Source organism: Sphaeramia orbicularis, chromosome 19, assembly GCF_902148855.1.
Source record: "Sphaeramia orbicularis chromosome 19, fSphaOr1.1, whole genome shotgun sequence".
Classification (NCBI taxonomy): domain Eukaryota; kingdom Metazoa; phylum Chordata; class Actinopteri; order Kurtiformes; family Apogonidae; genus Sphaeramia; species Sphaeramia orbicularis.
The window spans coordinates 27356294-27369930 of record NC_043975.1 but is presented as its reverse complement, the minus strand read 5'-3'; the positions used below and the strand labels follow the sequence as shown (position 1 = coordinate 27369930).

The 13637-nt window shown below is 36.1% G+C and overlaps 1 pseudogene; it reads left to right on the top strand.

Annotated features, from left to right (window-relative positions):
- Window positions 1-2337: 2337 nt before the first annotated feature.
- The window catches only part of LOC115410325 (formin-like protein 1), a 49194-nt pseudogene continuing 37894 nt past the window's right edge, over window positions 2338-13637 (top strand).

The window sequence follows — 13637 nt, the reverse complement described above, 5'->3', positions numbered from 1 at the left end:
CCTACTATGGTATTTTCTTTTTTTGAGCACTAGATGTCAGCCTAATGCAGATGCACTGTTGTTCAGTCTGTGTATGATGGCCTAACATAATTTTAAGCTTACAACTTGTTCCACTCTTACATAACGCGGATATTTTACTTGAAAAAAAAAAAAAAAAAATGGAACCAACAGAGCACACTTACTTCTGACATCTATATAAACTGACACTCAGCCTAAACAGTAACAAAACTCAGTATAAATGACATAAAAAAATATACAAATGACAAAGCATAACTGTTTTAAAGGTGGATTCATGTGTGTTTCAATTTTTAAAGTCATTTAGAGGACAATCAAAATGAAAGGGAAAAAGAAATAATTAGTCATAAAATAAATGTATAACTCTACAGTATATAGCACTGCAAACGTAGACAGTAATTTAAACAGGTTTTACAGTACAGGTAGATGCTCAGTTTGTCCGGTGTGGAAGGCGATCCTCGATCTGCAGTGTCAGATAACAGAGGTGGTCATCACATTTAGGTTTATTCTAATTTAATGTAAACCAAATGAGCAAAGTTCCTCCTGTGAGTGTGTCATGCTTCATTACCTGGCATCTGCTTTATATCGTCGCTATGTGCTGCCGACCAGGTGTGGCCAGACATAAAGGTATCATCATGACACTCGTTATTTATTAACAGCCTCTTCCACCTTCCAGTAACACTCGAGTCATTCTGTAGCCAACAACCTCCTTACTAGCACAGGCGTCTTTTAGTAAAACCTTACATCATTCCTGCACCGCAACTTATGACTCTGATTAGGCGTATGATCCTCTTTTTACAATTAGTGCTTTGCGTTACAATCGTGGTTTGTTTGGATGCAGGGTATTATGAGTTTTTGGTGACGTAATAACCTGGTATGAATAAGGCTTTGATCGCAGACGGATCTGGTTATGTGAGCTGCCAAGGTTTTACTGTTTGTTGTCTCTGCAAAGGCAAATCAGCCTTCAACAGAATGTACAACAACTACTGCTGCATTCATTTCACTGTGAAAAGGACTCAACTATCAGCCCTGCTTTTTCATGTTTGACCAACAGAAAACTCAATAATATTCCGTTCTAACTGACATGTTTACATAATTAACCCATAAAGACCCAAAAAGCAACTGGCAACCTAAGTCATCTACTGATCTGAAATGTTTAATACCTGTTGATCCACTAATCCTATCAATACATGTTTACAATATATATTTATCTCTACCATTTCTTGGTTGGTTGACATGCTTGTTTTTATTCTGTATATATTTTTACACTTTTTTTTCTTTTAAACTGTTCTGCAATACGCACCACAAGAGAGGTGTCTCTTTTAATTTTGTTGTACATATGTATAATGACAATAAAGGCATTCTATTCTATTCTATTCTATTCTATTCTATTCTATTCTATTCTATGTAAATAATTGGTGTAAAATGCAGTTTGTCATCTTTTCATGGTCATCAGGTATGACCCATTTGGACGTCATCTTCTGCAATAATAATTCACCAGTAAAATCCATTGAGTTTGATCAATGACAGTGGATGGACACACTTGTTTTTACGTTCAGTTATTGATATTTTTGCCCTTTTTTCAGTTTTCTCTGATTCTGACATAATCACCCCAAACTTTAATCTGAGCTTGTATGAACATCTACACGATCAGTACATTAAATATAGGAAAATACATGATTTTCACAGAAAAAAATGCAAAATACAGAGGATAATATTAGAATAAATGGTGATAAATAATTTAAGAAAGGTGAAATCATGTGGGAACTGACAGGTCTTCATGGGTTAATACAATAACATATCAATAACATATAATTTAAGCTTTTAACATGTGTATTAAACATGGGATACCATCATTATCATAGTCTTCTTCTGAGTCATAGCTCAGTTTCTGCTTCCTGTTTCTCTGGTTTTACCCCCTCCACTCCTCCATCCAGTATTTACATTTATGCATTTGGTAGATACTTTTTTCCAAAGTGACTTACAGGGGAAAAAACAAAATAAAAGAATAAAATACAAGAATAGATTAAAGACATAAAAACAGATGTACAATTAAAAACAGTGTCGTACAGAAAAATAAAAAAAGCAAAATAATAGACTAAAATACAAGATTAGATTAAAAAGACACAAAAACAGCTGCACAATTAAAAACAGCGACATAAAAATACCAAGTAAAACAACAGAATAAACATAATAATACACTTAAAATGGAAGTGCTGTTGACTGGACATGGAGGCATTAGGACCCAGATGGCTCCGCTCTGTCTGCTCTCCTCTCTTGCTTTGGAGCACTAATGCCACTGCTGCCTTCTCTCTGTGTGTGTGTGTCCCTGTTTCGGATAGACAGAGTTGCTGCCTGCTGGATCTCTGCTTTTTTTTTTTTTCCCTCTCTCTACCTTTTCCTCTGGATATGGAGATCAAATGCCCAGTGACTCTCAGCATCCAACGCAGATATCAGCAGATGGAAGACTTCTATAGGCTCCATGCAAGCTTAACAAAGTCTCCTTACCTAAGACCACTGCAGCTTCTGGACTAGGGGGCTTTGTCTTTATAGAGTTTCCCCCCCCCTTAACCTTGTAGAAGAAAGATATATGTGATAAGTTTAATGTTCAATCCTCTGTGCTTATTACAGCCTTGTCTTGTGCACCAGCTTTAGGCTCTGAAATCTGTCTCCTCCCCTTTTCTCTTTCACTCATTCAGCTGTCACTCTGTCTGTCACTCGCCCTCTGAGGATATCCCTTTCTCTCTTTCTAGGGTTTCATAAAGCATCAGGATCTATGTGAGGCCTGGCTCTTTCAAAGACTGGGGTGAACTTCATCCTGCTGTTGTTTGAGAGAATGGATGACTGACATGTGCTACTTTAAAATGAACCAAAAGACTGGGGTCATGGAAGGAAATAAAGGTCACAGGCCAGTGCAGTGCAGAGTCTTACACTCTGTATTTTTGAAGAAGTAGTCAGAATTTGACCACAGGGTTTTTTTTTTTTTGTTTTTTTTTTTTTGCTAAGGTTGATTTTCAGACTTTTACTTTGTGTGTGAGCATTGTTTTGGATCGGATACACAGTCATGGGGAATGCAGCAGGAGGCTTGGAGCTACCTCAGGGGAAGGATGGTAAGACACCTTCGGCCCCCCCGGGCTCTACCGGCCCTCAGAAACAATCAACAGGAGTCAAACTCCCCATCCCACCTGAGGATGAACTGGAAGAGCGCTTCAGTGCTTTACTGGTAAGTTGTGATGTGAACAACTTTGTGTGGCAGCTTAAGCCACATGTTTACTTTGACAAAGACACACAGAAGCTAAAACAATACAAAGAAACAAAAGAATTTTGAATATGTTGGAAATGTGCACGTCCTCAGGACAGGCTTATCGCAGTGCAAGGTACACAATGCCACTATGGAAAGATACATAAGAGGTCCTTTATACTAGGGCTTACTGCAGCATTACACTCACTCTGTGGTCCGGAGAAGGAAGAATTATGACTTAAGTCAGATTTGTTTACATGCTTCTTATTGCACTTTGACAAAGTTGACAAAGAGAAAAGCTCAAAAGTGAAAGGTAAAACAGACTAGTATGGACCTTATCCACAGGACATATCTTAAAATTACTGAAGTGAATAAGAAAAAGCACTAGTAAAACATTTTAGTGCAATGCAACACATTTCACTCCCAGACACTGAAATATCCCTGGAAATGCAGCGACAAAATGAACCCCAGTGTTTCTGTGGCAGTTCATTTATGTTTGCATTGTGATTCAAGAGGTTCATCTACCTTTTTCTGGTCCAACCCCAGTTTTAGGCCTTTCTTTTAACCCATAGAGACCCGAACATCCACCATCTACCAAAATTATCTAGTGATATCAACTGTTTAATTCTTGTTGATCCATGTAAATAATTGGTGTAAAATAGTTCGTCATCTTTTCATGGTCATCACATTTGACCCATTGGGACATTCAGAGGCTCTGTAGTTGCCATGGAAACACTATCATCTTCTACAGCATTGATTCACCAGTAAAACCCAAGGAGTTGGATCAATGACAGTGGATGGAGACACTGGGTTTATGTTCAGATAATGATAGATTTTGATGAAACAGTAACTTTTTCTTCAGTTTTCTCTAATATTGATAGTATAACCCTCAACTTTACTCTGAGCTTTTATGAATATCTTTATGATTAGTAAGTTAAATGTCGGAAAATACCAGATTTTCACAAAAAAAAAAGCACAAAATACAGAAGATAATATTACAATAAATAAGTGATAAACCACTTAAGGATGGTTAAATATAGAGAAAAATTCATTTTGGAACTGCCACAAATGTCACACTGGGTCCTTATGGGTTAAATAGTCCAGTTTTTCATGTTTTGTATCTGGACATCAATGTGTCACACAATAAGAAATCAAGCGATAATTACTGCAACAAATGGATTGACCCCCATGATGGGATAGGCTCCAGCCCCCCCCACAACCCTCCAAAATATTAACTGGTTACAGAAGATTAAGCCATAATCAAGGGTTCATTGTTACTGTTTACAAACAATAGATCAGAGAAGTTGTTGGATCCTGCTTGAAAAGTTATCTTTTATCTGGTTTAGTGACTGGACGGCAGATTTCATACCTCACATGTTCCATGAATAGTTGGATTTATTTATTTATTTTGGCATGAGAGGAAGCCTGAAAAGAAGTATTCCCTTGATTGGGTGCAATTTTTTTGTATCATGTGATTTTTAAGTTTCATATTTTGCTATAATTCTATTCTATTCTATTCTATTCTATTCTATTTTTTTTGTTTATTTGATGAGAACAGTGCATATTAATGACCACTCAGTACAAATAAAAAAAACATTACCATGTGTAAATTTGCCAAATTTAGCTGGGAGCTATTTTCTATCCATAGTCCTCAGACTAAACATACAAACAAGACAATACAGTGTATACAACAAACTACTATATACAAGTGTACATCATACAATACATTACTAATACAATAAATATAGTATAAAACCGCCAAGAAAAATAACTAGGCTACTGAGATGGAAATGAAATGCTGATCAGACATCACAGGTGTTCACAGGTTTGATTTTTTTTCTTTTAGCTCTTTTTTTAACCCATAAAAACCCAAACGTCCACTGTCGAACAAAAGCATCTATTGATCTAAACTGTTGATCCACTAATCCTATCACCACATGTAAATAATTGGTGTAAAATGCAGTTTCTCATCTTTTCATGGCCATCAGATATGACCCATTTGGACGTTCAGAGGCTCCATAGTGAACATGGAGACACCATGATCTTCTACAACATTGATTCACCAGTAAAACCCATGGAGTTGGATCAATGGCTGTGAATGGACGCACTGGGTTTATGTTCAGATAATGATATATTTTAATGAAAAAGTCACCTTTTCTTCAGTTTTTTTCTCTTTTGATCCAATAACTTTTGAATTTACCATGTGCTTCTATGAAACTTGTCCCTAAAAACAGGACATGGGGGCTAAAAATTCAAACCTACTATCCTAGATTAATGTTATGAAGCAAGTTTGGAAGCACTTTGAGTCTATTTTAAAAATAAATACTTACTGAGATAAAAAAGAAAGTATTTTTCAGATAAAACACATTTTTATATTATTTTATATTCTATTTAATACAAAAATCTGCATGTAACACAGTCTAAAGGACACAAAAATTACGCGCTACTATTTTTTTGAATATCCTTTTATTCTCTCACAGGTATATTTTGGGAATTGAACTAATTATGCAAGGTAGAGTGTTTCACAAAAATGACCGCTGTTGCAAAATCATTCGTGATTCATATGCATTTAAGTGGGCAGGTTCTGCATGTAACGCAAGTGGACACAATGGGTTACATACAAAACCTGGAATGAGACTGAGATTCATGAAAAACCCACATGTCTGGATTAGAAAAACCACCAGGATCATCAAATTTAACACAGTGTCTTTATTTATAGCAGTATATAAGACAATTTACAGCCATGTTTTCCAAATCAAATGCACTGACACCTAGGTAGCTTTTACTGTCCCAATTTTGGTCCTATTTTTGGCCCCAATATTTTATTAAAAATTCATTAATTTTGGGAAAGCTCAGAGCAAGAGTATAATTTTTTTTGAATTATTTGAGGTCATCATTAGGTACATCCTGGGGGGGAATATGTCTAAATTTATCTTTTATGCCAGGTACCAACATTTACCCAGTTTCATAGAAGCACCCAGTTTGCAAATTTGCAAAGTCTTTTCCTCAACACCGACTACCAACATGTTGCTTTAAACACCACTCAGAGTCGAAGTCATGGTGACAGAATCATTAAATCTAATGGTTCTAACATTCCTGAACTATAATTCGATTTTTACTCCATTGCTTCCTTGACTGAGCAGTTCCTTGTATTCAGTTAGAAAATACGTGGGCAGTCTTACGTTGAAGACATGCCTACGCGGTGACAGGCAGAAAAAATATACCAAAAAACAAGCCAGTGACAGATTTGAGCCTGACAATGAGTGCAGCTATGTTCAGTATGTGGCCAGGCAACTTGCAGTATGATTAACTGCATTCCTTCTCCTTTTCTGAGTGTTATCATTGATGTCTGTGAGGTACATAATAATATGTGACGGCATGTTGGGCTGATCTGTATTGCGACAGTAAGAAACATAAACAGACCTGAAGCTTATTATCAGCAAGCATCATTACAGACAAAAACTCCAGCTCCTCACCCTGCTGGAGGGAAACGGTAATCACTTAAAGCTCTGAGAGATAAATTTTCTCTGCAATGAGGAAAAAATCAATGTGTGTTAGAATACAACAGTCCATAGGAAACCTTTTGAAGGAAAATATTTCCGTTAAGTTTGTGGACATATACATACATTGGACCAAACTACTCTTAAAAGATGACTATATGTCTATGTTTAATTTAAAAAAAAAAAAAAAGTATCCGGTTTAGAGTCACTGTTAGATGGAGGTCATGCTGTGTTATTTCCATGATATAAACCGTGCAGTGGAGCTTTTGATCACACGTGGATTCATTTATAGTTTTAAAGAAAACACAGAATAACATGCTTTACATGAAATATTTGCATATTATTTTGCCTACTTTTGTTTTTGTATTGATTTGAATGCACTTGTGTACACAGGGTAAATGTAACCTGCATTACAGAGAAAAGACTTGTGTGTGTGTGTGTGTGTGTAGGTGTGTGTGTGTGTGTGTGTGTGTGTGTCATTGTGTGACCACTGACAACAGCATATGTCTTGTGCCAACTGCTGCTGGTTTTGCTTGAGCCTGTGTGAGGCAGCCCTGATGTGTGTATGTGTGTGTGTATATATGTGTATGTGTGTGTATGTGTGTGTATGCGGGTGAATAAACACGTCTTTCTTGTGTCCAAATGAGAAAAACAGGTGCCCCTCAGCAGCAGTTTATAATAGATCTGAAAACATTTCTGCTCTCCTTCTCCTGCGCTCAGTTCGTGGGTGTTAACTGTGCTTTTTGCTACATCACCGTCGTATCACACCAAATATAGATCACATCTCCCTCCAACCCAACCGCCCCCTCCCAGCTTTCCTCCACATCTTCTGCTGAGTGTGCATTACAAATCTCCTGCTAAGTGAAGAAGATACTCCGTCTGCATACAAACCAGTTGGCTGCCTTGTGTGAAGTCGAATGTCACTGCAGTGTTTGCAAACTTAAAAGCATCAGAGGTAAAGACACAGAAATTTGCGCAGTGTGTGTGATCCAGATAATGAGGCATTCAAAGACTCAGCTTTCACTCAGTCATGTCCAAATTTACGTTGAACACTTATGCCTCAGTGTTTTACATAACACTTTGCATATTTCCCCAACAGGGAATCCAGCAGTGGGTGGTACTGTAAATATACATGTGTGGATTTGTGTGGAGTATACACAGACAGAAAATATGAAAAGAACAAACATAATATCACCTGTTTACAACTATGCACTTAAGATACATCAATAAGTTTCTATTTCATCTCTTTGCAGTCGATGCACTGCTGGTACATGCCTTCATGACCTCTTACATTCCATTAAATTCACTCAAAAAATGCAGCAAATACATTTTTATATGTGAAAGATGAGTTGAACCCATAAGGACCCCATGTGACATTTGTCTCTGTTCCCAAATGGGTGCTTCTATGAAACTGGTCCCTAAAACCAGGACATGGCGGCTAAAAATTCAAATCAGATGTAGACTAATGTTGTGAAGCAAGTTTGGAAGCACTTTGGGTCTATTTTACAGATAAATATTTACTGGGATAAAAGAGAAGCTATTTTTCAGATAAAACACATTTTTATATTTTTTTTTAAATATTATTTTTATACAAAAATCTGCATGTAACAGTAATAAGGACACGAAAATTTCATAGTACTATTTTTTGGAATATCTTTTTATTCTCTCACGGGTACATTTTGGGAATCAAACTAATTATGCAAGGCAGTGTTTCACAAAAATGTAGCAAAATCAGTCATGATTTATTTGTGTTTAAATGGCCAAATTCTGCATGTAACGCAAGTGGACACCCTTAACTCTAACTCTAACTGGTCAAGGCAGACGTCCATCCTCCAGGAGTCAGGGTCTGTTTGAGTTTTCTGCCTGTTAAGAGGAAGTTTGTCCTTCCACTGTCTCCAGTCACAAGTGTTTGCTCCTGGAAAATTCTGTTGGGTTTCTGTAAATTGGGATGAGCGTCTGGTTCCAACTGGCTCTATATGTAAAGTGCCATGAGATGTCTTTTTACAAATAAAAATTTTATTCTATCTAATCTAATCTAAAATAATCTAATCTAATCTAATCTAATCTGATCTAACCTAATCGGTTTGATCAGGAAATAAATAAATAAAATCAGTAATTAATAATTAATATTATTTTGAGCAGCAGGGATTCAAAATGAATTACCATAATACAAAAGGAAACTTAATTTAATTAAAATATAGGTTCAAACAAATAAGGAAGATTAAAAATAATGATTAAATAAGGGAGAAGAAGTCAGACTAAATAATGTAGAATGCTAAATTTTTCTCCTCTATTTCCACTTTTTTTCAGTTTTAATATCTAAAAGAATGAGGACGCATTTAGGGGTTTTTGTGTCACTGCTGCACATGGTTGAAAATTCTAATTCATCTGCTACTTTTTTTTTTCATGGGAGTCAGGGAAGTAACACCATGCACCACTGAGGAAAACAGAAATACTCCATTTATTACTGCTGCCATCAACGCACAATGTTACCACGCATGTTTTCCACTCACTCTCCTTTTTTTTTTTTTCCTAATTTTAGATCGTGGGTCTTGTAAAGCTCGTGTCTGTCAAGTTACTCCAGATAAACAGCTTTGGCTCATTCATTTTAATCAGTAGAACTAACTGTAGTTTGTGGATTCTAAGTGGTATTCAGTGGATTTCAAAACTAAAGAAACAGAGATAAATGTGTGTTGTCACAGAAAGTGTACCAATATGAGTGTGACAGAACTTGCCACATGATTTCACACTTCGCACTTTTTGTATGAAATGGTCCACAAAGAACACAGAGCCATCTGTGAGCGAGAGCTGAGAACAAGGGCTCATTACACAATCAGGATGTTAAACTCGATGACTTCAAGCTCATGCGTCCCTCAGTGGTTGTATTTTACATTTTTGTTAGTAGGAAATACAGCGTTCTGACCAAATGAGACCAAGTGCTAATGTTTATGCCTTTTTTTCATTTCATAAAAGACATCTGAAAGAACATTTCTATTCATATTGTTGTGTACTGAAGCTGAAAACAACTAATAAAAAGGTGATGGACTGAGAAGTGTCCTTCACACACAAGTCTCAACGTAAGAAAATATCCATGTCCTGCAGTAAAGTAGACATGTTAGGGGATATTTATTATTATATATTTAGTTATCCTGGAAAATTGCATTGTATGTGCAATTTTTCAGCTGAAAACATATCATTTTTTAAATACATATTTCTACTTTTTTTTTTTTTCATCATGAGCTTACATCTAAACGTGTGAAAATATTATATTTTGCACATAGGTTTGGATATAATGAGTTGCAGTTTAAGTTGCAGTAATAAATTCTGTAGGAAAATGTTTGTAAGTTTGTTTGTTTTGTTAAATATTTATGTTAAATGATCCAAATGACCCAGTGCTACTTTTATGGCAGTTCCCAAATGAATTTTTCTCTATTTTTAACCTTTCTTAACTGATTTATCACCATTTATTCTCAATTATGTTCTGTATTTTGCATTTTTAAGTATAAATCAGGTATTTTCCTATATCTGATCATGTAGATGTTCATAAAAGCTCAGATTAAAGTTCAATTCATCAATCAATTTATTACAAAATTATTACAAACGATAAAGATCAACAATTCATTTACAACATACATTTTGTAATAGGACACCCCAGAGGCAGTCCTCAGCTTATAAATGGGGGCCCTCAAACGTGTAATAAGAGACACCAGTTACATTATAATTTTTAATAATTCAAATGTTCTAAATAACTACAAATACATTTTAAAAATATTTGCCTATCTACCTAACAATGATTCATTTCCTTTTCCTGAGGCCTATTGTAATCAGCATGTTCCAGTATTCTCACATAATGTAACAGTCAGAAATGGGGCTTTATCCACAGAAATAAAGAGTTTACATGATTTGTATATCAGCCATGTGGGGTTTAGGGTCAGGTATATTTTAAGTAGCTCTGTTTAGGCTTACTTTTTTTTGTTTTGGTTCATTAGGCCATATAGTTGAGGGTTATTATATCAGAAATAGAGAAAACTAAAGAACTGTGACTTTTTTAGTAAAATCTATCATTAACTGAACATAAACCAAGTGTCTCCATCCACTGTCGTTTATCAAACTTCATGGGTTTTACTGGTGAATCAATGCTGTAGAAGATGACGGTGTTTCCACGGTAACTACAGGGCCTCTGAACGTCCAAATGGGTCATATCTGATGACCACGAAAAGATGACAAACTGTATTTTACACCGATTATTTACATGTATTGATAGGATTAGTGGATCAACAGGTATTAAACAGTTTACATCAGTAGATGGTTTTGGTCAGTGGTGGATGTTTGGGTCTTTATGGGTTAATATGGAATACAAGCACTTGTTTATCTTAGTTTATACAGTCTGACTGATGCAGCTGCAGAACCAAACAGGGCTTATTGACCCACCAGCTTCATCCATCCAACTTGATTTATCAGATCCACATTCAGCCACCCAACACCATTGATTTTCTCTTCTGTTCAGTATGTTCTGTGCCCTTTTTCAGAATGTCACGCGTCTGATGATGTGTTGCTTTCTACATGTACAGCTCTGGGAAAAAAATTAGAGACCACTGCAAAATTATCAATTTCTCTGATTTTACCATTTATAGGCATGTGTTTGAGTAAAATGAACATTTGTGTTTTATTCTCTAAACTACTGACAACATTTCTCCCAAATTTCAAATATAATATTGTTATTTAGAGCATGTATTTGCAGAACACAACACGTGGTCAAAATAACAAAAAGATGCAGTGTTTTCAGACTTCATATAATGCAAAGAAAACCAGTTCTTATTCATTTCTAAACAACACAATACTAATGTTGTAACTTGGGAAAATCAGACATTAGTATTTGGTGGAATAACCCTGATTTTCAGTGACAGCTTTCACATGTCTTGTCTCTTCTCCATTGCTGTTGGATGACTTTATGCAGCTCCTGGCAGAGAAATTCAAGAAGCTCAGACATGTTCCATGGCTTGTGACCGTCCATGTTCCTCCAGAAGTTTTCAAAGTGGGTTCAGGTCTGGAGATTGGGCTGGCTATGACAGGGTCTTCATCTAGTGGTCCGTCATCCACACCTTTACTGACCTAGCTGAGGCCAGGAGCATTGTCCTGATAGAAGAACCAGTCCTCAGAGTTTGGGAACATTGTCAGAGCAGAAGTCCAGTAGTTTTCAATAGTTACTTTTGGATTCCAATTACTTTTGCGATACTACTAGCACTGTTTTTGTCTATTGTAAGAAGATAGTGTTAGTTTTTCAACTTCTCCTTCTTAAATAAGACATGGATCAGGTGTTTATTCAGTAGAATAAGGTGTGATTGTGTTGGAATTTAACAGACACAAGAATAGAATGGCTGTTACACATGCAGACATGCTGATTTCTTTTTTTTCTTTTTTTTTCACTTAAGTTTTTATTGAAATTTTATAAACACAATCACCAAAAACAACAACAAAAAAAAAAGAACAAACAAACCTAGCTTGGGTACACTACACGACACTACATTCACATTATTCAGTCCTTCCACCATTTTTATTCCATTTTTTGTCCATTTGTGTTTCTTGCAGTCACAGTTTGTGAGTTATTTTTTCCATTGTATATATTCCTTCAATAATTGTGATCCACTGGTCCTTTGTTGGTGGTTCTGTCTTTCCCCAGTTCTTCGTAATAGTTTTTTGCAAGCCACTAAAAATACCTTAACCAATATGTCGTTTCCCACTACACTTCAGACATGCTGAATTCAGAGGAAATTGCAGTGGTCTCTTAATTTTTTCCAGAGCTGTATTTAGATCACTTTGGTCCATGTTTGTTAGCAACTTTTTACATCTGAAATTGTTAGCATTATGAGAATAAACTAAAACTAACCAGAAATAACGCATGTAATGGTGACAGGAAATCAGCCGCAGATGATTAGAGATTATTATTAAAGCTTTGGCTGTTATTACCCAAGTTTATAAAAGAACAAGACTCAAATTCCCACATGGCTTATTGTATTTCTGTCTCAGCTCTGAGCTTTGTAGCAAATCACCACTACTAAGTAACCCCTGAACATTCCTCCACGGACTCAGTCGGCGTTGATGACTCCATGCTTTGGCTGACCTTATGATGTACGCTTGAGTCACTTTCGGTAACTACGACGACAGCGGGAGAGGTGCAGTCGATTATAAAACAGAAACAGATAAGATATGGGGAGGATGAAGAGAGAATTTTAGCTGTGTGTCACCCTTGAGTGGGAGTCTCCTGTCGACTAGCCCAGTTCTCTGTTATTAATAGTGCAGCTGATGTGTCTGTCTGTGTGCTGGAATCTGTGCGTCATATGGGACACCACTTGTGCATTAATGGATGTTAAAAGTGGTGTGTATATGCCTGTGTTTGGCTGTTTTTCTAAAGGTATATGAAGGACAGTCACTGATTACAGTAGAAATACTATATACAGCATAAGCCCTAAAACACTAAAATCTACATTCACAGAATTAAGTAAGGGTTATCAGCAAAATAAAAGTAAATAAAGTAGTCATCATACAGTCTGTCTGTGTTTTATACAGTATATCATGTGTAAGTTGCATTTTAGTGCTGTAGATGTGTAAGGTTGAGATTATTTTAACTACATCATATTGTTGTGTAGTTTAACCTACATGTAATCTGACTAATTCAAGTATATTTAGTTCAAGGAGGAACATTTTCCCAGACCAGCCACTTGTAACCTGAATCAAATGTACAGTATTATTGTAAAAAGTATAATATCTGCATCTGAAATGTAGTAGAGAGGAAGTATAATGTGGCATATCACGGAAATACGCAAGATAAGAAACCTCAAAGTTGGTCTTAACCCATAAAGAGCCAGTGTGACTTTTGTGAT